Source organism: Cherax quadricarinatus, chromosome 13, assembly GCF_038502225.1.
Source record: "Cherax quadricarinatus isolate ZL_2023a chromosome 13, ASM3850222v1, whole genome shotgun sequence".
NCBI lineage: Eukaryota > Metazoa > Arthropoda > Malacostraca > Decapoda > Parastacidae > Cherax > Cherax quadricarinatus.
This window is the reverse complement of record NC_091304.1, coordinates 48,071,668-48,098,678: the sequence shown is the minus strand read 5'-3', so window position 1 is coordinate 48,098,678 and position 27,011 is coordinate 48,071,668. Positions and strand designations below refer to the sequence as shown.

At 42.9% G+C, this 27,011-nt stretch overlaps 1 long non-coding RNA gene and 2 other non-coding genes across 3 annotated transcripts in view; 1 reads left to right on the top strand and 2 right to left on the bottom strand.

Moving 5' to 3' along the window:
* The window catches only part of LOC138852668 (uncharacterized), a 67,006-nt gene extending 40,640 nt beyond the window's left edge, over nt 1-26,366 (bottom strand). Inside the window, exon 1 of the long non-coding RNA XR_011391974.1 lies at nt 26,020-26,366. This is a non-coding gene — a long non-coding RNA (uncharacterized lncRNA). The remainder of the gene's footprint in view (nt 1-26,019) is intronic.
* TRNAN-GUU (transfer RNA asparagine (anticodon GUU)) lies at nt 13,809-13,882 on the top strand. Its single transcript has one exon. It is a non-coding gene; the product is annotated as a tRNA-Asn (tRNA).
* On the bottom strand, nt 19,948-20,021 carry TRNAN-GUU (transfer RNA asparagine (anticodon GUU)). The gene has a single exon. It is a non-coding gene; the product is annotated as a tRNA-Asn (tRNA).
* Nucleotides 26,367-27,011: the final 645 nt, after the last annotated feature.

Sequence of the window (27,011 nt, the reverse complement as noted above, 5' to 3'; positions counted from 1 at the left end):
GTCCTACACAACCCCGCCTTCATGGTCACCATCTATGAAGTTGTTTACGCCAGGGGAAAAAAGGGCGTTTGTAAATTATAAAGACGTTAGACTCACCTTCGAGATCCGGGTAGAAAGTTTTGGGGTTATAGGGGGCGGAAAGAGGGATATCAGATACGAGTCATTAGCGGGAGGCCAGGTCAAGGACTGGGCTGCAGGGGCATTGGCCCCCCGAACACCCTCCATGTAGCTAGTGTATGTTTTTTTTTTAATGACCTGAGTTAAAATGGCAGCACCTTAGCCTGTGATTATGTACTGTGGAAAGGAGAAAAATGGAACATTTTTTTCCGAGGACAGGATGACAGTCTCTGAGCAAATTCCTGAAGGACAAGTTGCCTACAGAGGCTAATAACCTTCCCAAGGTTGACATCTATCCTCCCCCCCCCCTAAAAAAATAACAAGGCTGTTCCCGGCACCTACCACTGCCACCTCCACCACCACCACCTCCCCCTTTTACCACCACATCCATCACCAACACCACCTCTACCACCACCATCACCACCACCACCAAAACCTTCACCACAGCCAAGGAAGCTTCTTCCTGGGGAAATGAAGGGTTCTTGATACAGGTACCGTATAGTCCGGCATATAAGGCGCACGATCATATGAGACACGTAAGACGATGCTTCCAAGCAATTGTAACGTTATGTTAGTCAACAACTGCTAAAGCGTAACCCTAAACATACCCTTGATCCTGACCTTGAGCATACAAGGCGCAGGCTGATTTTCCAAGACTTTTGTGAGGAAAAAAGTGCGTCTTATATGCCAGAAAATACAGTAATTACAGTTGATGATGTGAATAGTTGACCTATTAAGAAAATGAAGCTGTTTATTTGCTATCTCTCATTACAAACGAAGCAAAACAAAGATCTGTCTCAAGTTTATTGAGGGTAATCGGCATTTTTTCTAGCTAATGACTCAGTAGGTGACCAGGTAGACGGGGAACCTGGCGCCTGGCTAGGGGAACCTGGCGCCTGGCTAGGGGAACCTGGCGCCTGGCTAGGGGAACCTGGCGCCTGGCTAGGGGAACCTGGCGCCTGGCTAGGGGAACCTGGCGCCTGGCTAGGGGAACCTGGCGCCTGGCTAGGGGAACCTGGATAAGCCACTGGTGTTTTGGACAAGGTTCATCATATACCATACATAACCCCAGCAATCAGCAAGAAGACTCGATAAACCTGTAGGGGTCATGATGGGCTTGGGGAGATAGGAAGGGGAAGAGGTAATCATGTTTGATCCAAGGAAGATGATGGAAGCTCAAATTCCTCGAAACAGCTACCCTTCACCAGGGTCAGAGCATCTCTTCCTTGAGGTAAGTGGAGGCAGCATCAGTGGTGGTGTGTCAAAACAATTGTTGCAGAGCGAAACCTGTATTATATACGACGTTTCGCTCTGTGTAGTAATTTATTAAATCATGTTTCGCTCTGTTTGAAACTTTGTCAAATCATGCTTCACTCTGCGTAGAGTGAAGCATGATTTGATCAAACTCTGTATAGAGCCTGATCAAATTATGCTTCGCTCTATGTAGAGCTTCATAAAATCGTATTTCGCCCTCTGTAGAGCTCTACCAAATCAAACTTCGCTCTCTGTAGAGCATCACATCACCACAAAGCTCTTCACTTGCGGATAAGGTTAGGTAAGGTTTGTCAGGAAACAGGACAAGTGTTTCCTGATGTGGGTCTTAGTCATATGATGACCCACAGCTGGAGCTTTTGGTCATCTGACCGACGCCTTCCACTGGCTTACCGGTCCACTGGATAACATTTGTCATCCTCAGAAAAGGACTTCAAGGATGCTCAATGGCGACACAAGCTGTGGCTTTAATGATTTTTGTAGGGCATCCAGAGGAATTATCAAAAATGAAGCGCTAAGCCCACAAGGGTCATACAATTAAAATCAGCGAATGTTGCTATCGTTAGAGGACGAAAGGGGAGGAAAAAAAAGGGTCAATGTATACAAAAAGGTTATAAGAGGCTGGGGGGAAGTGCAGCATCAGCATCTGCGCGAGATGCTGCTTGCCTTGAGTCCATTGTTTGATGAGGTAACCACAACCCCCATCTCTCCAGCATCATCATTATGAGGTAACCACAGCCCCCATCTCTCCAGCATCATCATTATGAGGTAACCACAGCCCCCATCTCTCCAGCATCATTATGAGGTAACCACAGCCCCCATCTCTCCAGCATCATTATTATGAAGTAACCACAGCCCCCATCTCTCCAGCATCATCATGAGGTAACCACAGCCCCCATCTCTCCAGCATCATCATTATGAGGTAACCACAGCCCCCATCTCTCCAGCATCATCATTATGAGGTAACCACAGCCCCCATCTCTCCAGCATCATTATTATGAGGTAACCACAACCCCCATCTCTCCAGCATCAGCATTATGAGGTAACCACAACCCCCATCTCTCCAGCATCAGCATTATGAGGTAACCACAACCCCCATCTCCCCAGCATCAGCATTATGAGGTAACCACAGCCCCCATTTCTCCAGCATCAGCATTATGAGGTAACCACATACCCATCTCTCCAGCATCAGCATTATGAGGTAACCACATACCCATCTCTCCAGCATCATTATAACGTATCCACATTTTCCTAGTTTCATTATAACGTAACAACAAATCCTCATCTCCCGAGCATCATCTTAAAATGTAAGTCGCAGTACCGTGGGTGGAACAGTTCTCAGTTAATCTGCAACGAGATGAAGTCAGAGGATGTTTCGGTGCTTCCTGGACTCTTATGAAACCACTCGTCGCTGCTTAATGCTCGTGGACGGATTGAAACATCGCTTGGATACACCTCCAATATATGGTTAGGTTCAGAATGGAATGTGTCACTCACCAGGTAATGAAGTCTTCGTGGTGTTGAAGTCTTCTTACAGTGTACAACCCTTATAAAACTGAAGGCTTCCAGGTGGCCTCTTAACCACTACACTGACTTCAAAATAAGCCTTTCGTACTGGTAGTTTGTATATGGAATTTTCTTAGTATCTACAAATCCTCTTAACTTGTAGAATTATTGTAAAGGACCTAGATAAAGTTAGGTATTTGTCAGACTCCTGAGCAGTCCTGGAAACGTGACTCAAGCTATGCCTTAGTTTATCCAGGCATGGAAGCTGCAAGGGCTGTAGCAGGAAATATTATATAACATACTTGGTATACCTAAGGTTGCCTTGTTTAAACGCTTGTTAATTCTCTAGAAACTTGTTGCGACTTTAAATTGAATTAGTTTGAATTTTGGAATTCTTAATTTTTCTTGTAATACGGTATCATTTACAAAAGGGCTGCTGTGTTGAAAGGCACCAAAATCTAATCTATGGTACTAATGTGGCTTGAATGCTATATACTCATAGCAAGAAACGGTTATTTTCATCCTAAAATCAAACTATAAATAGTCCAAAATTCGGCCAGTCAGCAAATTTTACAGTAAATTCAACAATTTCCCCTTTTCAAAACACTTTTTTCCTGAAAAATGCTTGAAGCATTTCTCAGAGTGAGAATCTGCCAGAGGAATCTCTGATTCCGATACCACTCAGGAAACAGATACTTAGCTCGAGTTCCCAGCGCACCTGCACGGACTGTTGGTCATCCACATAGGCCTTAGCTCTAGGACTAGTCTTGTTGCAAAGATTTGCACTTTGTGTGTGTGGTTGTAGGAGTCTAATCACAGCTTCTGGCCCCGCCTCTTTACTGGTCGCTAGTTCACTCTTCCTGCTCCATGAGCTTTATCATACCTCTTCTTAAAGCTATGTATAGATCCTGCTTCCACTACATCACTTCCCAGACTATTCCACTTTCTGACAACTCCGTGACTGAAGAAATATTTCTTAACATCCCTGTGATTCATCCGAGTCTTCAACTTCCAATTGTGACCCCTTGTTGGCGTGTCCCATCTCTGGAACATCCTGTCTGTCCACCTTCTCAATTCCTCTCAGTATTTTATATGTCGTTATCATATCCCCTTTATCTCTCCTGTCCTCCATTGTCGTCAGGTCGATTTCCCTTAACCTCTTCTCGTTGGACATGCCCCTTAGTTCCGGGACTAGTGTTGTTGCAAATCTTTGGACTTTCTTTAATTTCCTTACATGGTTGGCTAGGTGTGGTTTCCAAACTGGTGCTGCATACTCCAATATAGGCCTGATATACACGGTGTACAGGATCCTGAACGATTCCTTATTGAGATGTCGGAATGCTATTCTTACGTTCGCTAGTCGCCCGTATGCTGCAGCAGTTATTTGGTTGATGTGCGCCTCAGGAGATGTGCTCGGTATTATACTCACACCAAGATCCTTTTCCTTGAGTGAGGTTTGAAGTCCCTGGCCCCCCATAGACTGTACTCCGTCTGCGGTCTTCTGAGTATTTCTTCCGTCATGTTATTCACATACACCAGAAACAGCACCGGTCCTAGGACTGACCCCTGTGGAACCCCGCTCGTCACAGGTGCCCACTCAGACACCTCGGCGGGTACCATGACTCGCTGTCTTCCCGACAGATATTTCCTGATCCTTGCCTGTTATACCTGCCTGGTCCGAGTGTGTGTACTCGTCTAGTTGAGGTTGCAGAGGTCGAGTCCTGGCTCCTGGCCCCGCCTCTTCATTGGTCGCTACTAGGTCACTCCCTGAACCGTGAGCTTTATCATACCTCTGCTTAAAGCTATGTATGGATCCTGCCTCCACTACATCGCTTCCCAAACTATTCCACTGCCTGACTACTCTGTGGCTGATGAAATACTTCCTAACATCCCTGTGATTCATCAGTGTCTTCAGCTTCCAACTGTGACCCATTGTTGCTGTGTCCCATCTCTGGAACGTGTGTGTGTATGTGGTGTGTGTGTGTGTGTGTGTGTGTGTGTGTGTGTGTGTGTGTGTGTGTGTGTGTGTGTGTGTGTGTGTGCGCGCGCGCGCGTGTGTTATGAGGTAATACAGCGTGGTCCTGCCCAACTTGGGTCAGCCTACATCTTGTAGGTATTGTTTAGTACAGGTGAAGTACAGGTCGAACATCCTGAGAGATGAAGATTGAGACACTTATGCAGCATATGGAAATCTTTATTCAGGAAACGTTTCGCCACACAGTGGCTTCATCAGTCCAATACAAAGAGGAAGGCGTAAGGAGAGGAGGAGAATGAGGTAATCAGTCCCTCAACCTGGAGTCGATGTGTTCAGTCCATCAATCTTGTAGAATGTACAGCATAGGGCCGTAGACGTGGCTTATATACTGTAGTGAGGTGACGTGAAGCAGATGGAGGCGGGGTCATAGTGGTACCATCCACTAGTCGAAGTAGGTCTTCGTCCAAAGGTTGAACAAGTGTTGAAGAATTCTTTGTAACAAGATCCCATGATGCTGCAGTGTCCGACAGTTGTGATGAATGGTTTGAAAAACCGACAAGTTGAAGATTGAGACACTTATGCAGCATATGGAAATCTTTATTCAGGAAACGTTTCGCCACACAGTGGCTTCATCAGTCCAATACAAAGAGGAAGGCGTAAGGAGAGGAGGAGAATGAGGTAATCAGTCCCTCAACCTACAAGATTGATGGACTGAACACATCGACTCCAGGTTGAGGGACTGATTACCTCATTCTCCTCCTCTCCTTACGCCTTCCTCTTTGTATTGGACTGATGAAGCCACTGTGTGGCGAAACGTTTCCTGAATAAAGATTTCCATATGCTGCATAAGTGTCTCAATCTTCAACTTGTCGGTTTTTCAAACCATTCATCACATCCTGAGAGATGGTAGTTCTCAAGCAAGAGTACCTCCAGTTCTGCTGGTACGAAACTTTTGTAATATGCGTAGCTGATGAACCATTAATGGAATACTTGAAGAGAGTCTCAGTGTCCTATTGAAGTCTCGCAGCTCAGGCAGACAGATTTTAACTCCCTCTAAGTTATCTTGTGTGATGGAATAAAACTGGAAAACCAACAGCTCATATAACAGTCATATAACAGAGTGGTAGCTCTTTGTCGATGTATCCAATTGTATTAACAAAAAACAAAAACTTTCTTACTTGCTTATATGCTATACAACATCCAGTCACTTCGATCCCTCCTCCTCCATCATCTCTCTCCCCTTCCCCCTCATCTCCATTTCCCTCTCCGCCTCTACATGAATCCACTCAAACCTCCCAACAAATGCAACAAGCAGTGGTCGACCAGAGGTCAAGGTGGAATGGTTATGCAACTGACCCCCTGTTTTGTTTGGGCGGGTTTGGCCACGCCCCCACGGTGAAGGCCATTGATTGGCTATTTGCACATGTAAACAGTAGCATCATTTATACTTGACGGACATCTCTTGCTCGGGTAATAAACGAAGTGGAAAGGTAGTCATTTTCCAGGTGTTAGGGAGTTCCAGAGCTCCTCCAAGATTTTAAGTTTTAGTTCATTTGTAATTAAAAGTAAGCTTGTGTATGCGTGCGGTGTGTGTGTGTGTGTGTTTTCGTTCGTGAAATATTACTGGAGTAATATTTTTCAAGAAATATTTTTCTTTATCATTTAAATTAGTTTAGGATGGATGACCTATGAAATCTAACCCTAAGCTAACGATTTTTATACATTTTGCCACCGAAGTGGCTAGTTTATTATGTACCTCATATCCATCCCGTGGACGGTAACGCAAGAGCGTATTTATTAATTTATCACCACACTGGCCCGAAAAAGAAAAACTTTCACCATCATTCACTCCATCACTGTCTTGCCAGAAGGGTGCTTTACAGTACAGTTTTTAAACTGCAACATTAACACCCCTCCTTCAGAGTGCAGGCACTGTACTTCCCATCTCCAGGACTCAAGTCCGGCCTGCCGGTTTCCCTGAACCCCCTTCATAAATGTTACTTTGCTCACACTCCAACAGCACGTCAAGTATTAAAAACCATTTGTCTCCATTCACTCCTATCAAACACGCTCATGCATGCCTGCTGGAAGTCCAAGCCCCTCGCACACGAAACCTCCTTTATCCCCTCCTTCCAACCTTTCCTAGGCCGACCCCTACCCCGCCTTCCTTCCACTACAGACTGATACACTCTTGAAGTCACTGTCTCGCTCCATTCTCTCTACATGTCCGAACCACCTCAACAACCCTTCCTCAGCCCTCTGGACAACAGTTTTGGTAATCCCTCACCTCCTCCTAACTTCCAAACTACGAATTCTCTGCATTATATTCACACCACACATTGCCCTCAGACATGACATCTCCAGTGCCTCCAGCCTTCTCCTCGCTGCAACATTCATCACCCATGCTTCACACCCATATAAGAGCGTTGGTAAAACTATACTCTCATACATTCCCCTCTTTGACTCCAAGGACAAAGTTCTTCGTCTCCACAGACTCCTAAGTGCACCACTCACCCTTTTCCCCTCATCAATTCTATGATTCACCTCATCTTTCATAGACCCATCCGCTGACACGTCCACTCCCAAATATCTGAATACATTCACCTCCTCCATACTCTCTCCCTCCAATCTGATATCCAATCTTTCATCACCTAATCTTTTTATCCTCATAACCTTACTCTTTCCTGTATTCACTTTTAATTTTCTTCTTGTGCACACCCTACCAAATTCATCCACCAATCTCTGCAACTTCTCTTCAGAATCTCCCAAGAGCACAGTGTCATCAGCAAAGAGCAACTGTGACAACTCCCACTTTATGTGTGATTCTTTATCTTTTAACTCCACGCCTCTTGCCAAGACCCTCGCATTTACTTCTCTTACAACCCCATCTATAAATATATTAAACAACCACGGTGACATCACACATCCTTGTCAAAGGCCTACTTTTACTGGGAAATAATTTCCCTCTTTCCTACATACTCTAACTTGAGCCTCACTATCCTCGTAAAAACTCTTCACTGCTTTCAGTAACCTACCTCCTACACCATACACCTGCAACATCTGCCACATTGCCCCCCTATCCACCCTGTCATACGCCTTTTCCAAATCCATTAATGCCACAAAAACCTCTTTAGCCTTATCTAAATACTGTTCACTTATATGTTTCACTGTAAACACCTGGTCCACACACCCCCTACCTTTCCTAAAGCCTCCTTGTTCATCTGCTATCCTATTCTCCGTCTTACTCTTAATTCTTTCAATAATAACTCTACCACACACTTTACCAGGTATACTCAACAGACTTTTTTTTTTTTTTCCAACAAGTCGGCCGTCTCCCACCGAGGCAGGGTGACCCAAAAAAGAAAGAAAATCCCCAAAAAGAAAATACTTTCATCATCATTCAACACTTTCACCACACTCACATATCACTGCTTTTGCAGAGGTGCTCAGAATACAACAGCTTAGAAGCATATACGTATAAAGATACACAACATATCCCTCCAAACTTATCCCCCTATAATTTTTGCACTCTCTTTTGTCCCCTTTGCCTTTATACAAAGGAACTATGCATGCTCTCTGCCAATCCCTAGGTACCTTACCCTCTTCCATACATTTATTAAATAATTGCACCAACCACTCCAAAACTATATCCCCACCTGCTTTTAACATTTCTATCTTTATCCCATCAATCCCGGCTGCCTTACCCCCTTTCATTTTACCTACTGCCTCACGAACTTCCCCACACTCACAACTGGCTCTTCCTCACTCCTACAAGATGTTATTCCTCCTTGCCCTATACACGAAATCACAGCTTCCCTATCTTCATCAACATTTAACAATTCCTCAAAATATTCCCTCCATCTACCCAATACCTCTAACTCTAGAAGTATACATACGCAAGAGCGTATGTATACACTAAAGACCCAGGAACTAGGATCCAAAAGGGTTAACAGGAGTACATCTGGATTTTTATGTACAGTTCATTTAACTGTTGCAAGCAAATTTAAGAAATTTGCTTAATATGAATTGTATCTTATTTTCATAAATAAAATATCTTGACATCACGTAGATTATACTATCTCTATATTCCTTAGTGACCATAGGGCTGGCCACATACCTTGTATTTAATCTGATTATCAACTGTGTCTTCCAAACTGCCAGAAGTACTTGTAAACAAGCATAAACCTGGCAACTACAACGTCAGTCTGTTCACATTACAAGTTGCTCCATAAACGTACTTGTCTACATTCATGTTATCATGGAGGGTTAAAGATCGACTCAGGTTTGTAACTACATTCCTTATAACATTCATTTTAATTATTTCTCCAATATTATTCTTATTGCTAGACACATACACCAATGTTATATTCTACATTTTCCTTCATGGTATTTTTTTTTTGGCTAACGTATCTTTATCATGAAGGAGTAATCCTTGATTTGAGTATTTATATCTGGCTTCTCCAATGAGCATGTTGTTAATTAAGTCATTATGTGAGTCGAGAGCCTTCAGCAATGACATAGAATCAGTAATAACCACAGACTCCGCTTTAAAAAATAGGTATATGATATGATTCTTGGAGAGGTGAGAGAGTGACCCAGTAGCTACCAACGAAGTGATGCCAGGAGCTGTGAATCGACCCCTGCAGCCACATGTAGGTGTTCGCACATAGGTGAGTGTATGACTCACGAAATCGTAATGACACGATTGCAAAAAAACATACCATGGTATGGTTTGTTTGCAATAGTGTCATTACGATTTCGTGAGTCATGTTGACGGCTTTGAGAAGACTTGAGCTAGAGTTCGTCACGGCCACGCTAAAGGGACATTCATCTGTAAAACTTGCATTTGTGGTCACAGTGGTGCCTATGCTAACCTTCCTATGGTGTATAAATATACCTATTTGGATAAATCTTATTGTAGCTAGCTGGCCCAGTGGCTAACGCGTCGGTTTGGAGTTTTATGACTGATCGCGGGTTCTAACCGCACCCGTGGTATGTTTTTTTAGGTGAGTGTACCCAGCGACAGATGGCAGAGAAAATCCCCGACGGGGAAGACTACCTTCGGTTCATGAACTCTGGAAGATCACTAACCCAGGATAACCCAAGCCAAACAATGTGGTTTGTTTCCGATGGAATTCTTGGATATAAGAAAGTTAAGTTTGTATTCAGCTTCAAAACACAAGTTTAGAGTTTTACAGTTATCTTGTAAATTATACGTAAATTGCTCTGACTCCCATAGAGTCAAACACCGTTAGTGTCTATTGTATATTTACATGAAAATGTTAGTTATAATTGATAAAAATAAAAAAAAATATGAAATATCAGTTTCATAAAGACCCAGTGTGATTTTTTCTCTTTTTTTTTTCGCACAGTACACGGGATGAGCGTCGAGGTGCACAATAAACTAGCAGCTCAGGCGGCACTGCTAAAATACATTAGCAGTCGTGGGATCCTATTTCATCCTAGGACTCAGGGATTCTCAACTTTTCCTCCATCTTTAACCTCCCCTCGGCTTGATGTATTTCTCCATTTACCCCCTTACTTCCATACAAAAAATTTATCGCCATCATAAAGGGACAGAAAAAGAAAATCAGGAGGAGAGTGGTGGAACACCTGGAGCGGAACAAGGTTATAAACGACAGCCAGCACGGATTCATGGAAGGCAAATCCTGTGTCACAAACCTACTAGATTTTTATGACAAGGCAAATGAAGTAAGAAATGAGAGAGAGGGGTGGGTTGATTGCATTTTCTTGGGCTGCAAGAAGGCCTTCGACACAGTTCCTCTCAAGAGATTAGTACAGAAGCTAGAGGATCAGGCACATATAACAGGAAGGGCACTGCAATGGATCAGAGAGTACCTAACAGGGAGGTAACAGCGAGTCATGGTCCGTGATGAAGTATCACAGTGGGCGCCTGTGACGAGCGGGGTCCCAAAGGGGTCAGTCCTGGGACCAGTGCTATTCTTGGTATATGTGAACGACATGACGGAAGGGATAGACTCTGAAGTATCCCTGTTTGCAGATGATGTGAAGTTAATGAGAATTAAATCAGATGCGGACCAAACAGGTCTACAAAGACCTGGACAGGCTGAACGCGTGATCCAGCAACTGACTCCTAGAATTTAACCACGCCAAATGCAGTCATGAAGATCAGAGGAGGGCAAAGAAGACCGCGCAGAGTAAAGGCTAGGCGGCCAGAGACTGCAAACCTCGCTCAAGGAGAAAGACCTAGGAGTGAGTATAATACCGAGTACATCGCCAGAAGCACACATTAATCAGATAACTGCTGCGGCATATGGGCGCCTGGCAACCCTGAGAATAGCGTTCCAGTACCTCAGTAAGGAATCGTTCAAGACTTTATACACTGTGTACGTCAGGCCCGTACTGGAGTACGCAGCACCAGTTTGGAACCCACACCTGGTCAAACACGTCAAGAAATTAGAGAAAGTGCAAAGGTTTGCAACAAGGCTAGTTCCAGAGCTAAGGGGAATGTCCTACGAAGAGAGGTTAATGGAAATTGGCCTGACGACACTGGAGGACAGGAGGGTCAGGGAAGACATGATAACGACATATAAAATACTGCGTGGAATAGAAAAGGTGGACAGACAGGATGTTCCAGAGATGGGACACAGTAACAAGGTTTCACAATTGGAAACTGAAGAATCGGTTGAGTCAAAGGGATGTTAGGAAGTATTTCATTAGCCACAGAGTTGTCAGGAAGTGGAATAGTCTGCCAAGTGATGTAGTGGAGGCAGGAACCATACATAGTTTTAAGTTGAGGTATGATAAAGCTCGTGGAGCAAGGAGAAGGAGGATCCAGTAGCGGTCAGTGAAGAGGCGGGGCCAGGAGCTGAGTCTCGACCCATGCAACCACAATTAGGTGAATTAGGCGAGTACGTACACACACACACACACACACACACACACACACACACACACACACACACACACACACAGGGACGGGAAATCCTGTGTCACAAACCTACTGGAGTTCTATGACATGGTGACAGCAGTAAGACAAGAGAGAGAGGGGTGGGTGGATTGCATTTTCTTGGACTGCAAGAAGGCGTTTGACACAGTTCCACACAAGAGATTGGTGCAAAAACTGGAGGACCAAGCAGGGATAACAGGGAAGGCACTACAATGGATCAGGGAATACTTGTCAGGAAGACAGCAGCGAGTCATGGTACGTGGCGAGGTGTCAGAGTGGGCACCTGTGACCAGCGGGGTCCCGCAGGGGTCAGTCCTAGGACCAGTGCTGTTTCTGGTATTTGTGAACGACATGACGGAAGGAATAGACTCTGAGGTGTCCCTGTTTGCAGATGACGTGAAGTTGATGAGAAGAATACACTCGATCGAAGACCAGGCAGAACTACAAAGGGATCTGGACAGGCTGCAGACCTGGTCCAGCAATTGGCTCCTGGAGTTCAATCCCACCAAGTGCAAAGTCATGAAGATTGGGGAAGGGCAAAGAAGGCCGCAGACGGAGTACAGTCTAGGGGGTCAGAGACTACAAACCTCACTCAAGGAAAAAGATCTTGGGGTGAGTATAACACCAGGCACATCTCCTGAAGCGCACATCAACCAAATAACTGCTGCAGCATATGGGCGCCTAGCAAACCTCAGAACAGCATTCCGACATCTTAATAAGGAATCGTTCAGGACCCTGTACACCGTATACGTTAGGCCCATATTGGAGTATGCGGCACCAGTTTGGAACCCACACCTAGCCAAGCACGTAAAGAAACTAGAGAAAGTGCAAAGGTTTGCAACAAGACTAGTCCCATAGCTAAGAGGTATGTCCTACGAGGAGAGGTTAAGGGAAATCAACCTGACGACACTGGAGGACAGGAGAGATAGGGGGGACATGATAACCACATACAAAATACTGAGGGGAATTGACAAGGTGGACAAAGACAGGATGTTCCAGAGATTGGACACAGTAACAAGGGGACACAGTTGGAAGCTAAAGACACAGATGAATCACAGGGATGTTAGGAAGTATTTCTTCAGCCACAGAGTAGTCAGTAAGTGGAATAGTTTGGGAAGCGATGTAGTGGAGGCAGGATCCATACATAGCTTTAAGCAGAGGTATGATAAAGCTCACGGCTCGGGGAGAGTGACCTAGTAGCGATCAGTGAAGAGGCGGGGCCAGGAGCTCGGACTCGACCCCCGCAACCTCAACTAGGTGAGTACAACTAGGTGAGTACACACACACACACTTACGAAATGAAATTTAATTGATTATTCAATTATCAGTTACATCAAATATTTACCCCTGGCCATGTAATTTTTTACTCCCAAGGGGTAAATTTACCCCTGGTTGAGAATCACTGTGCTAGTGAACAGCGGCAGCAGGTGCGAGAAGATTATCCGTATGTGTAAGTAAGTTTATTTAGGCACAGGTATACATAACTACAATTATGATACATAGTGTAAATTGCCTACGATAATACAAAACTTTCCAAGTGACTTATTTCCACTGGGATCCTTGATTTCAACTGGGGTCCTTGATTTCCACTGGGGTCCTTGATTTCCACTGGGGGTCCTTGATTTCCACTGGGGTCCTTGATTTCCACTGGGGTCCTTGATTATCATTGAGGTCCTTGCTGACAAAGTACAATCTGACTACTACTACTAATACTCCCTAGGTAGTTAGGGCAAAAATAATGATGTAGTAAGGAGCGAACAAGGGACTGGAACCGCAGGAAAGGTGAGGGAGGAAAAGGAGAGACAGAGAGGCCGGTAGAGGGAGGAAACTGGGGCGAACACAGAAACAGTCACATAATACTGAAAAAGTAACAGCAAGGAATGCATAGTTTCTCTTTCTCATTTGACCTAGAAAAAGTAGGAGGCCAAAAACAATCCCCATGGTAACCTGGAACCAAGTTGACGATTCTTGTTCAATTACTTTCCACTGCCGTATAGTCGTCTCACGGCCTCCGTGGCACAATTGGTTAGCGCGTTCGGCTGTTAACCGAAAGGTTGGTGGTTCGAGCCCACCCGGGGGCGTTGGTTTTCTTTTTATTTTTTTGGTTTATTTCTTTAGTTTTTCCAAATTCGATACACAAACACGTTAAAGCAGACACGGTGTTTCCTTATTATCTGTGCTCCTGGTCTCAGACCGAGCCGCGGGGGCGTTGACCCCTGAAACCCTTCTCAGGTAAACTCCAGGTAAACCTTCCTTTCCCTCCCCCTTTCACATCCCTTCCTCTACTTTTAGTTTCTCTCCCTCTCCCACCAATTTCTTTCCTCTTGAAAAATAAAATGCACATTTCCACTAAATTCAGCATACAATAAATGCATTACAGCATAGATCAAATACAGCTAGCCATAAGTTATATAACTTTAATTGGAAAGCTCACGGTTGTGCACAGCATTTCGGGCGGTTTTAAAAACCGCCTTAAAATTACAGAGCAATATTAGAGCATTAATATGTTGTCAGTGTAACATTACGACAACGTGTATAGAAATATAGTGGCGACACGAGTATGAATGCTGTTTTGATCTGTTGATACACTGGACAGTAAAATAGTTAACAGTTTGTATAGAATTAACACTGAACCTTCAAGGACCACAACAATGTCACTATCACATCTGATAGGAAACTGATAGGATGAATAATGAGAACATTCAAGACAAGAAATGCTAAGCCAGTGATGATCCTTTTTAAATCACTTATTCTCTATAGGCTGGAATGCTGCTGTACATTAACATCCTCATTCAAGGCAGGTGAAACTGCAGAGCTAGAGAATGTACAGAGAACCTTTTGTGCACGTATAAGTTCCATCAAACACCTTAACTACTGGGAACGCCTGGAAGCACTTGACGTATACTCACTAGAGCGCAGGAGAGAGACATATAATCTACACCTGGAAGATTCTGGAGGGACTGGTCCCTAATATGCACACACCAATCACTCCATACGAAAGCAAAAGACTTGGCAGGCGATGCAACATACCCCCCAGTGAAAAGTAGGGGCGTCACTGGTACACTAAGAGAAAACACAATAAGTGTCTGGGGCCCAAGACTGTTCAACAGCCTCCCACCAGCAATAAGGAGCATTACGGGAAGACCCCTGGTTGTCTTCAAGAGGGAACTGGACAGATACCTAAAGACGGTGCCGGATTAGCCGGGTTGTGGTTTGTACGTTGGATTGCGTGCGGCCAGCAGTAACAGCCTCGTTGATCAGGCCTTGATCCACCGGGAGGCCTGGTCGTGCACCGGGCAGCGGGGGCGTTGATCCCCGGAATACCCTCCAGGTAGACTCCAGGTAAACTGAGGCGGTGATTTTTTAAACAGTGTTCCTCAAACAGTTGACAGGTGAGGGATCTCTTAACATATTCCTGCAGGAACCTTCAAAGTTTAGGCGTGGAGTTCTTGTAATCATAGGTTCCGTTGGTCACGAAGTATGTCAAAGGGATACCAGTTTCCAGTGTTGTATCTGTGTTCTACTGCAGCTCTCTGGAAGAGTCCTACGCACACATAGTGTATATATATATATATATATATAATGACACTCTCACCTTCGTGTGTTATTGTGACTTGTAAATGGTCCAAGTCGGACAGAAAGGTTGTCATAAGCTTCTCTCTTCTATATGCGAGTTATTTGTGTGAGTGAATGTATGTTGAGTAAATTTTGAATAATGGGATGTATGTCGTCTAGAACAACCTGAGAGATTGATCCAAGAGCTGATTTATTTTGGGAAACGATCTGTTGTAAGTGATTATCAGTAGTGGATTCCCAAACACACAAATACGGTGAGGAATATTATTATTATCTGCTATGTGCAGAGCAAACATGGAGGGACTGACCACCTCAGATACTATTTCCCCAATGCTGATGGACTGATTTCATCTCCATTTCACTACTGCACTTCCTGTCTCGGTATCTGACTGAGGAAGCCTACCGTGTAGGCGAAACGTTTCAACAATAAAGATACCCAACTGTTGCACATGTGTCTTATTCATCAATTTTAAACAAACTGCATATTTTTACAAGAATGAACACAGTATTGCAATATTTTCTTGAATATCTGTTGAATATAAGTGTTGAATTTTAAGTAGCAGCAGTCGAGGTGTATACCTAGGAATTTGGCCTCGCCTCGTCATTCCCTTAATGTATCATTTTTATTTCCAAAGAATATGGAGGTCTTATCAAAAGAGTAAAGAGCACAAAGGCACAATACCGTGACTGCAACAATACACAAATAACCCGCACATAGGAGAGAGAAGCTTACGATAACATTTCGGTCAGTCTTGGACCATGTACAAAGTCACACTAACACGGATGATGGTTGGTAAGGTTCATTGGGCCTAAAACGTGACAAGTGTTTCCTGACGTGGGTTTTAGATGATGACCTGCAGCTGGAGCTTTCGTTCATCTGACCGAGGACTTCCGCTGGCTTACCGGTCCACCCCTTTAAAAATTATGGTCATAGATTAACGCGAAAGATAGAGGGAGCCGGTACATACAGGCGGCAGACAGGGACGGGACCCAGAGGGAATAGTAAGTTTGTTGGCTGTCATCCAAAGAGATTCATTTGCAAGCTTCGCGTTGACTGTTATTGAAGACGACAGAATCAGGATTTAATGTAACGTCTGCAAACACGACTGGTTAAGCTCTTGAGAGACAGTAAGGTTCTCGTACAATGAGCTGTAAGCCAATGATGGACCATGTCCATCCGCTTTACAGTACCGTGAAGCCGAGGGCAATAATGACAAACTCTGGATTAGGGACAGAGGTTAAGCATATTTTGGCATCATGATGACTCCTAGATGACCCTTTCCAGCTTGTTTTTTTCAATTTCATACGACGAAGTTTATTTATTCAAGCCTTAAGTCATGTTTTAATACCCCTACCATTCCCAACATTCACATAGTGGACAGGTGATAATGATCATCACAATATACAAACGTTCACTGGAAAAGAAACATTCTATGGTATGGGAGTAATAGCAATATTCAACACACATCAGTTACTCTTGACTGGTCAGCGCATCAAGCGTGGAGCAAGAATGAAAGCTGATGAGTTGGTTGCAGATACAGGGATACAACTCATCCCATATACTGGTACTTGAGCCAGTACTAACTTTGCCGTTCCCGTACACAAAACAGCCATCCGTGTTTAACTCAAATATCCTGTGGCAGTCAGCAAGGCTTCTCGACATAACAGAAGTTCCGACAACAAACTGATCAGGCTTCATGGTGTTGCTTTATAAGTGAGATATCTTACTCAGGAAAGAAAACAGACACTCAAAGGCAAGACAAATATATATAATGAACGAAGATCGCAACAAAGTGCCTGTAAATCTTATACATGCTTGGAGTGGCTACGACAGCAACATACTGTCATGGAGAAACATAATGACAGTTGAAAGTCAACAGACGTACAGGTTTTGTGAACCGTCATCAGCATGCGAGACAAGATAACAGTAGAAGTTGGTGATGTTGGATTTTTTTTTTTTTTGCTTACTTTATAGAAGAAAGAAGACCACTCACTACTCTGAGGTGTGCCAGATATATGATAATGATGGCCACGTGTAACAGAGTGGAACCACATCGTTTACAACCAACTGAACGTGCAGCCCACTACCACAATTTATGCGTCAACCTCCAGGTTGTGAGATGGCACTATCTCAGCAGTGACAGCTTAGAAAGACGTATGATGGGATGGAAGGAGACCAACGGATCCCTTCAACCCATCACGACTGATAAAGATGCAGTACCATCAAAAGGCTTAAAATTTACACGATGCAAGTGCAACAGGACAGAATTCATGTAGCACACATTAGTTTTCTTGTCACCACAAAAAATGGTTTAAAATGTGTAATGTGTATACGTGTCGAGGTGAACTTCGTAACAGTGAAAATGTTTTGGCAACTGATGAGACTGGTGTTCTGGAGATACAAAAACTGCACAAGACAATGTTATGCCTCTTAAAATTCATTCGACCGAAAATAAACGTAATCATAAGAACATAAGAAACGAGGAACACTGCAGCAGGCCTGTTGGCCCATACTAGGCAGGTTCTTTACAATCCATCCCACTAACAAAATATTTGCCTAACCCAATTTTCAATGCTGCCCAATCTCGAGATATCTTGAATTAAAATCCCTGTAAAAAAATTCCCCAAAGTGAATTGATGAAGATCTTATAATGCGATTCACGACGAAATTCCACGTCATATAATACCAAAATAATTTCAGATTCGACTGTTATCTTACTAAACCATAGTATTATTAATGGTCACATGGTGACATCTATCGTCCAGGTAGGATTTCATGTAACCGAAGACATAGCCTTTGATTCCACAATGTTCTAGTTCCAGCAGCTGGATGTTGGTATCTATTACCTCAAAAGTTTTTTCCTAGATCAGTGGTGTCATTGGTTCTTGTTTTCCTGGTCAGAAACCAAACCATAATGATTTAAGAGTATTTTCTTTCATTGTGAACGTATGTATTCGCTTTTGTACGTATTAAGTTTTCAATAATTTAAGACAATGACAAGCTGAAAAATTGGCTTATAGTTGATGTCAGTCCTGTCTTCACCTTTATGGACTGGTGAAACACGTGCTAGTTTAACCACGAGCATGTTTGTGATGTTTTAGTTTCTAGAGATTTGTTAAAGAATACTGCAATGATATAGGGCAGCATTAGTATTATATATATATATATATATATATATATATATATATATATATATATATATATATATATATATATATATATAAATGCACCATGCAGAAACAAGCGGGTATACAGAGAAAGATCGCAGTCAGCAGGGTTCGATACTTCTACTGAGACACGGGCAAAGTTCTTAGGCAGCGCTCTTATCCACTCAGCCACAAATGCCTCAAAAGCTGGGCAGTCTGGTTCACAAGCCATGTTTCCCAGCCCGGGCACGTCAGTGAGCCTCAAGTATAGATTCAAACATCAATCTCCTCCTGTATGACTCGCGAAATCAGAAAGACGACTGCTGGCTAGCTGGTCCAGTGGCTAACGAGACGGTCTGGAGTTTTGAGACTCTCTGATAGCGGGTTCAATCCCCGCCCGTGGTATTTTTTTTTTTCTCCTGTATGTTCTGACCTCAAAAGCGATTTTCATATCACTGCACCACGCAGAAACAAGCAGGTACATGCATGTCTCATGTTTATTTTTATTGAGGAAGTAAATATGATTGCCAATAATGGTTTTACCACTAGTTTTGGGAGGCGTAAATATAAATCCAAATGTACACCTGTTAACCCTTTTGGGGCCTAGTTCTTAGGCCTTTTGTGTATCCACATGCTTTAGTGCTACCCTCCACAGGATGGATGTGGTATGCACAATAACCTAACCACTTCAGTGGCAAAATCTAAATCTAATCCTTTAGAGGCGGAATGAAGCTTAAAATATTTTTGACTCACATGAATTTTTAGCTAAAATATGTTTTTTTTCAGACTTTTAATCGAAAATAATTATAATTTTCGAATTTTTTTTCGTCCCGTTTCCAACGCTTACCAGCAAATTTAAAATATTTTGGGAGCAATGTTATTTTCCAGTCGATGCAATTTTCGTAGCAAATAATCTGTTAACATGACTTCAACTTGAGATGCTTGAGTTCTCAGAAGGTTTCTTGTAAGTTTTCACAATATCTAGTTAATCTGATCACTGTTTAATTTTCTTCTTTTCTCTCTCTCTCTCTCTCTCTCTCTCTCTCTCTCTCTCTCTCTCATTCTACCCTCTTTCCACCTATCCGTATTTCAATTTAATAATAATTTATTGAGGTGGCACACTTTGCGGTTAGAAAAAAAAATATATGCTTATATATATTTTTTTTAGCTGAAGAAATGTTTATGGGAAAGCGCTAAACCCAGTGGTTGTTAGGTATGATATAATTGTGATAATAATCACACTTTTTAAACGGGTGGACCGGTAAGCTAGCGGAAGGTCTCAGTCAGATGACCAAAATCTCCAGCGGCGGGTCATCTGATTAAGACTCGCGTCAGTAAGCACTTGTCCTTTTTCCTGATAAACCCAACTACTACAATAACTACGACTACTAGAAATATGAAACTTTTATAAAAATAAAATCAACGCCCCCGGGTGGGCTCGAACCACCAACCTTTCGGTTAACAGCCGAACGCGCTAACCAATTGTGCCACGGAGGCGCCGAGGTGTATGTGAGACAGCATGAACGTGATCAAGCAAGGATGGTACCTCGGTAATACCCCAAGCTGCACCCTGGCCAGAATATGAGATTGGGGAGGGAGGGAGTGAGAGACGGGGGAAAGGAAGAGGGTAGAGAGAGACAAAGGGAGGAAGAGTGAGAAAGCAGAACAGAATGAGAGAGAAGGGAAAAAGACAAATGGGGTAGAATGAGAGAGACGGGGTATATTAAGATAGAATGGATGTAAAATGAAAGAGTGGGGGTAGAATGAGTGAGTTGGAAGATTAATAGTCAGAAAAAAAGAGAAGGTAAAATGAGAAAGGAGGTAAAGCGGAAGATGTACGGGGCTAGAAAGAAAAAAGGGGAGTAAAATGAGAGATGAGGATGAGGAACAGTGAGAGCGAGTGAACTTTCAGCAAAACATCACTTGTGGTAACAAGAGTCCCATAATTTTGTCTTAGTGTTGGAAACAGTAATATTTTGAGGTATAGGAGAGATTACTTGTTAATGTTTATTATGCACCCCAGACCCATCCCGTGGGCGGTAGTCAAAAGATTACAGAGTACATAATTGGTCCAGGAACTGGACTCCAAAGTTTTGATAGTTGAGCAAGTTACAGAGGTAATGAATTCACAATTACAAAGATAATGAACTCACAATTTACAAAGGTAATGAACTCCAGGTAGGTCTGGTCACAATCATGACAAGTTACAAAGGTATTTACAGATTACAGAGGTAAGTAATGGGTCCAGGGACTGGGCCCCCAAAGTTTTGATAGCTGAACTAGGTACAAAGGTAATGAATCCTGTAAGAATGGTTACTTACGTTTATACATGGCTACAATCATGAACAAATTATAGAGTAATGATCAATTCACACTTCCACACCCGGTCACAACTGTAATGAGTTATTGGTGCAAATATTGATTGAGTCACACACACACAAGCTCTCACAAACACACACAAACACAAACTCACACAAACTCACAAACACACAATCTCGTACACAAACTCTCTCTCACACACACACACACATACACACACGCACACACACTCATACACACACACACACACACACACACACGACAGGAGAGGTTACTTGTTACACACACGACAAAGACAAGACCTCTTATCTTGTACATTCAACAATACAACAATGGATTTAATTACGTGAAAAGGAGGGATTCTGGTAAAATTCTGACAAAAAAAAATAATGCAGGACCGTCATATGCCTTCAAAAAGGGAGTAGATTACAATCTTGGTCTGTCAGCAATGTGAGAACAATACGAAAAGAACTAAAACAACTTCACTGATTTCAGTCTGAAGGAGACTGACACCAGTCTGTCTGTCTATTATCATTGTATCATGCAGGGCTGGGATCCCAGCCCGGCTCCGGCTGGGGTCCCAGTATCTCAGGGAAGTTAAATCACTGCCACCAAATGATGTAGACCAAATTAAATGTAAACTTTGCCAGATGGACAATTGTCGCACATTGCATCATGTCCTGGAATACGATAAAATTAAGGAATTCAGTGAAAACTCATTCAGAAATATTCGAGAAATGTCAAAGTATTTTATTCACAGTGGTATATCACCATTCTGGAAAAATACCCTGACTTTGCCCACTGTAAATAACGCATAACCACTTTTTTTTCAGGCATACCTGGAGTATACCTGGAGAGGGTTTAGGGGGTCAACGCCCCCGCTGCCCGATCTGTGACCAGGCTTCTCTGTGGATCAGCGCCTCATCAACCAGGCTGTTACTGCTGGCCTCACGCAAACTGACGTACGAACCACAGCCATATCATATGTTGCTAAAATACGTATTTTTTTGTGTGTGTATGAGCTAATTTGTCTGAATAAATAACTCATTACGATTGTAATTAGCTGTAAATAGTTAATTACCACTAACTCGTTTAGCCATCAAAACTACCACCCACAGGATGGGTATGGGGCGACTACCACCCACAGGATGGGTATGGGGTGACTACCACCCACAGGATGGGTATGGGGTGACTACCACCCACAGGATGGGTATGGGGTGCATAATAAAGATGTTAAGCTAATTAGGATCATTAGTATAACATGCTGGTTGAATAAATACAGAAAGTGAAGAGAATAGCCAGTGACATGCAAAACAAATTCTCAGTTCTCTATATTCATTACAAGAGAGCTTTACTATAAAAATTAAGTGGACCACTTATAATAAACGCTTTATTTGATTGTGAAGGAGAGAGGTTGCAGAACATGCTTTCACTGGGGCAACGTTTCGCTCTTTAACTGTAAACACCATTTACTAGTCACACACACACAGTGGTCATTTTATTAGGTACACCTGTACATCTGCTCGTTAATGCAGATACCTAAACACCCAATAACGTGGCAGCACGTCAGTGACTAAAAGCCTGCAGACATGGTCAAGAGGTTCAATTTCTTTTCAGACCGAACATCAGAACGGGAAAGAAATGTGATCTTAGTGACTTTGACCGTGGAATGATTGTTGGTGCCAGAGAGACTGGGTGTTGGAGTATGTCAGAAACCGATGGTTTCCTGGGATTTTCGCGCACAACAGTCTCTAGAGTTTACAGAGAATGGTGAGAAAAACGCAAAATATACAGTGAGCGGCAATTCTCTGGGAGAAAACAATTAAAGGAGAATGGCCAGACTGTTTCAAGTTGAAAGGCAGGCGACACAGCAACTCAAATAACCACACTTTACAACAGTGATATACAGTTGTTCATCTTTGAACGCACACGTCGACGTCGAACCTTGAAGTGGACGGACTATAACAAGAGAAGACCACACTGGGTTCCACTCCTGTCAGCAAAGAACAGGAAACTGAGGCTACAGTGGGTACTGGTCCACCAAAACTGGACAGTTGAAGATTGGAAAACTGTCGCCTGGTTTAACGAATCGCGATTTCTGCTGCGAGGTGCAGATGGTAGGATCCAAATTTGGCAAAAACATGAATCCATGGATCTATCCTGCCTCGTGTTAGTGGTTCAGGCTGGTGGTATTGGCATAATGGTGTGGGGAATGTTTTCGTGGCACACATTACTCCCCACTGAGTACTGTTTAAATGCCACAGCCTACCTTAGTATTGTTACTGACCATGTCATCCTTTCATGGCTACAGTCTACCAATCTTTCAATGGCTACTTCCAGCGGGATAACGTGTCATGTCACAAAGCACATGTCATCTCAAGCTGGTTCCACGAATATGACACTGATTAATCGACTGGTGTGCGTCGCATCCTGGGACAAAACTGACCTAATTTGCCCGAAATGCTCTGCATGACAAGGGGCTTTCTATATAGTAGTATGTCATTGATGTCAGATAGGCCTGTATACCTTGTACATGTATTTATAGTAAATAGAGATATATTATTAATGGTCTCCCAGTCTCCAATTATCAATCATGTAGAGAACCTTCGGGATGTGGTGGAACGGGAGATTCGCAGCACGAATGTGCAGCCAACAAATCCGCAGCAACTACGGGATTCTATCATGTCCATCGCCTTGTTGAAACTATGCCACGAAGAATTCAGGCTCTTCTGGAAGCAAGGGGAGACCCTACCTTGCACTAGAAGAGTGTACTTAATAAAGTGGCCACTGGGTGTAAAGGCATGTGATTGTATATTCCTTCTGGCAAGTCATTTATATTCCTGAAACCATCAACGAGGCTAATACTCATTCTTGTGGAACCCGTTTAGTAATTACCCCTCGAGGTAACTTCCTAACATTATTAATGCTTTTAAAGAAAAAATCTGACCAATTACAATAATTTACCCTTCACTTCTATATTTTGTAATTTACAAATTAATCTAAAAGGAATTCCATTTATTTTGTTACAAACAGTCTGTGCAGTGTAACCATCCACTCCTCCCATGTATACAAGTTCCTGAACACCGTCACACTACCTCAGCAGATTGGATAAACGGGATTTTCCTGATCCGAAACTGGTTTTCCTATTTTTTCAGTGTTTTTTCTTCAATAACTGGATTAGAGAAGAGTAAAATATATTTTTAAAACATTTTTTTTTATCAGAAATATCAGAAGCTGATCAGAAGATGGAAAATATGTTCAGTATTATACTTTCAATTTCCTTTTACCGCAATGTAACGCAAAAAAAGGAAAACAAATAGCTGGTTAATGGCTTCATTTAATCAGGCAGCAAGTGTGGTTACAAGCAGCAAGAAGCACGGACGCGATATATAATTGTTTACCATCAAGTAATACACACCTCGGCCGCCTCAGCCAGACATGACGAACGATTTGCGTATCGATCCAGTATCGTGTCTAGCTGGCACGAACGCCAGAAAGTAAAAGTGAAAACTACACCTGTGTTTGTTCTCTCGGCTGTTTGTTCTCTCGGCTTTGGCTGTGTTTTGTGCTGTTCACACTGCAACAGTTTCCTCTGAGTCAAGACCTCAGACTGCCCTTATGAATTTCGTATTTTTAATGACGGTGTCTCCTGTGATAAGCACGACAGTTTCGTCGTTTCTGTTTGTCATTCACCTGATTTTACCAAAGAGTTTTATAACGTATTTATGTTATGAGGTCGAGACTAGTAACATTCATTTCAGTTTTTTCTTGATACAGGCATGGCTGTTAATAGTGCGTGTTCGAAGTCATTTTTGTTAATTGGAAATCCCTCGAAGGGGATGTCTTGTTTTCCTGATGTTTTTTCCTTTCTTCCTCTGAGGTTTTTCCCTTTTAACTCAGGTTACGTAAGATTTGTCAGGAAACAGGACAAATGTTTCCTGATGCTGATTTTAAGTCATATGATGACCCTCCACTGGAGTTTTTGGTCGTCTGATTTATAACTTAATGCCTCATCTGATTACCTTCAAATGACCAACTCTTGTGTACTGTAACTACGGAAACGTTCATACAATTATTGACATGTGAAGGCGATCTCTAGCCAGTTTTTAAGTGGATTATTCCTGAATTTGAGAAAAAAACCTCTTGGGATAAGTTTCAAACTTTCAACACTGATGTATCCTAGAGATTAATATCGTTATTGGTGTTATTTCTAAAAAATAAAGATTTGTTTTCTCTTAAAATAACTTGAGTTATGCCTCAGCTAAACAGCTTCACTTTTTACATGTTTGATGCATCTTATAAAAAAGATGAACCCAGCTTTGTTATTTTTATCATATTAAAGCAAAGTATTCTAGCCGAAGGCTTTCTAGGTCGTGCAGGTATAATCTAAGATCATCCCAGAAACGTGTACAAGTGTGTGTGTGTGTGTGTGTGTGTGTGTGTGTGTGTGTGTGTGTGTGTGTGTGTGTGTGTGTGTGTGTGTGTGTGTGAGTAGATGGAAGGCATTAAAATGCCTTGTGATGTGGGTCTTCATCATATGACCGGTCAGTGGTTAATCACCCACCGTCTGGGCAAATCACCCACCGTCTGGGTAAATCACCCACCGTCGTGCCGGAGATGGATTTCCAACCCTATTTAAAAAAAAAAAAATCAGGCTCACAACAAGGAAACAAAAAATTGTACCTGAAATTGATCTACCAGGACCGAAACTGTGCAGGCTAGAAGTTACCACACCAAAGTGGGGATACCAAACGAATGTGCTTCACTAAGGTATCCCAGGGTGAACCCAACGAGATATCGCCTCGTTAACGTTGATAAAGAATTTGTTGTGTCTATGTAGCAGTTGCTGCTCCACACTGAGAGTCATTGTGCTCGTACAACTTGTGGTTACTTGAACGGTCCAACTGATAAGAACTGGAATGCTGGGAGAAAGATATGTCGTACAAAGTCATGTTCATTACCAGTGATGCTTATGATACCTGTGGATGAAGGCAGATATTCGAGTTTGGAACTTGTATGGGGCGGCTAAACCGAGTGCGAAAAACCTCACGGCATACACTATCATTTTTGGGGGGGAATGTCATTAATATTCCGATATTAATTCAACAAATAATTTTTTCGGAGTTTTTTTTTTTGAGGGAAACACTGATCCGAGAGCTGTATTAGCAATATTTACCTTCAGCGCCGCGATGACGTTAAGAGTCCAGACTTCTGAGACGCTGTGTATATACGTAAACAGACTTGAATGTCTGGCAGCACCTCTGCCAGCATGGAAACAACAGCGGCAGAAACACCTCTCCTAGCAGCAACAGCAGTAACAGAAATACTTCTAACAGTAACAGCAGAAACACTTCTGACAGCAGCAACAGTGGTAGAACTTGCACCACCAGCAGAACTTATGCCAGCAGCAACAGTAGCAGAAACACGTCTGCCAGCAGCAGCAGGAAAAATGTAAACATCACACTACCGCTGTGGGGTAATACCATATTTAGCACCTCACCCTGCTGAAGTGCGACTGTTATACTTGCTTTAATGTCTGCGTGACTCTGATGTAGGGTAACAATGTCTGCGTGACCCATGATGTAGGGTAACAATGTCTGCGTGACAGTGCTGACTATGAAGTACTGTGAAAGGAGTCACCACCACTTGAAACACTGGAGATCTTACCAGCAAGATATTCAGAAACACACACAGGCGCCCAGAAAATTGTCCAACTCCCTCGACAACTACCAACTCAGTCTTCCAAGAGCTATTTCATATTGCGTTAAGTTAGGTTAAGCTGGGTTGGGTTGGGTTACAACAGAAAAAACTATACAATAAAAAGCAATAATAATAATAATAATAATAATAATGATAATAATAATGATAATAATAATAAAAGAAGGGCCGTGCGATCAGAAAACGGGAGGCCACTGCGGACGCCTCATGCAAAACAATTATATTTCCTCTGTTCAAGACTCCGTGAACAGCCATCCATTTAACTTTTTCTTACAACTCTGTGTTCATCAAGAACTGCAAGAAGCCCCTATCACGAGCCTTTTCCATCCTATGGAGAGGGAGCATGGACACGGGGGTCGTCCCTCAGTTACTAAAAACAACAGACATAGCCCCACTCCACAAAGGGGGCAGTAAAGCAACAGCAAAGAACTACAGACCAATAGCACTAAC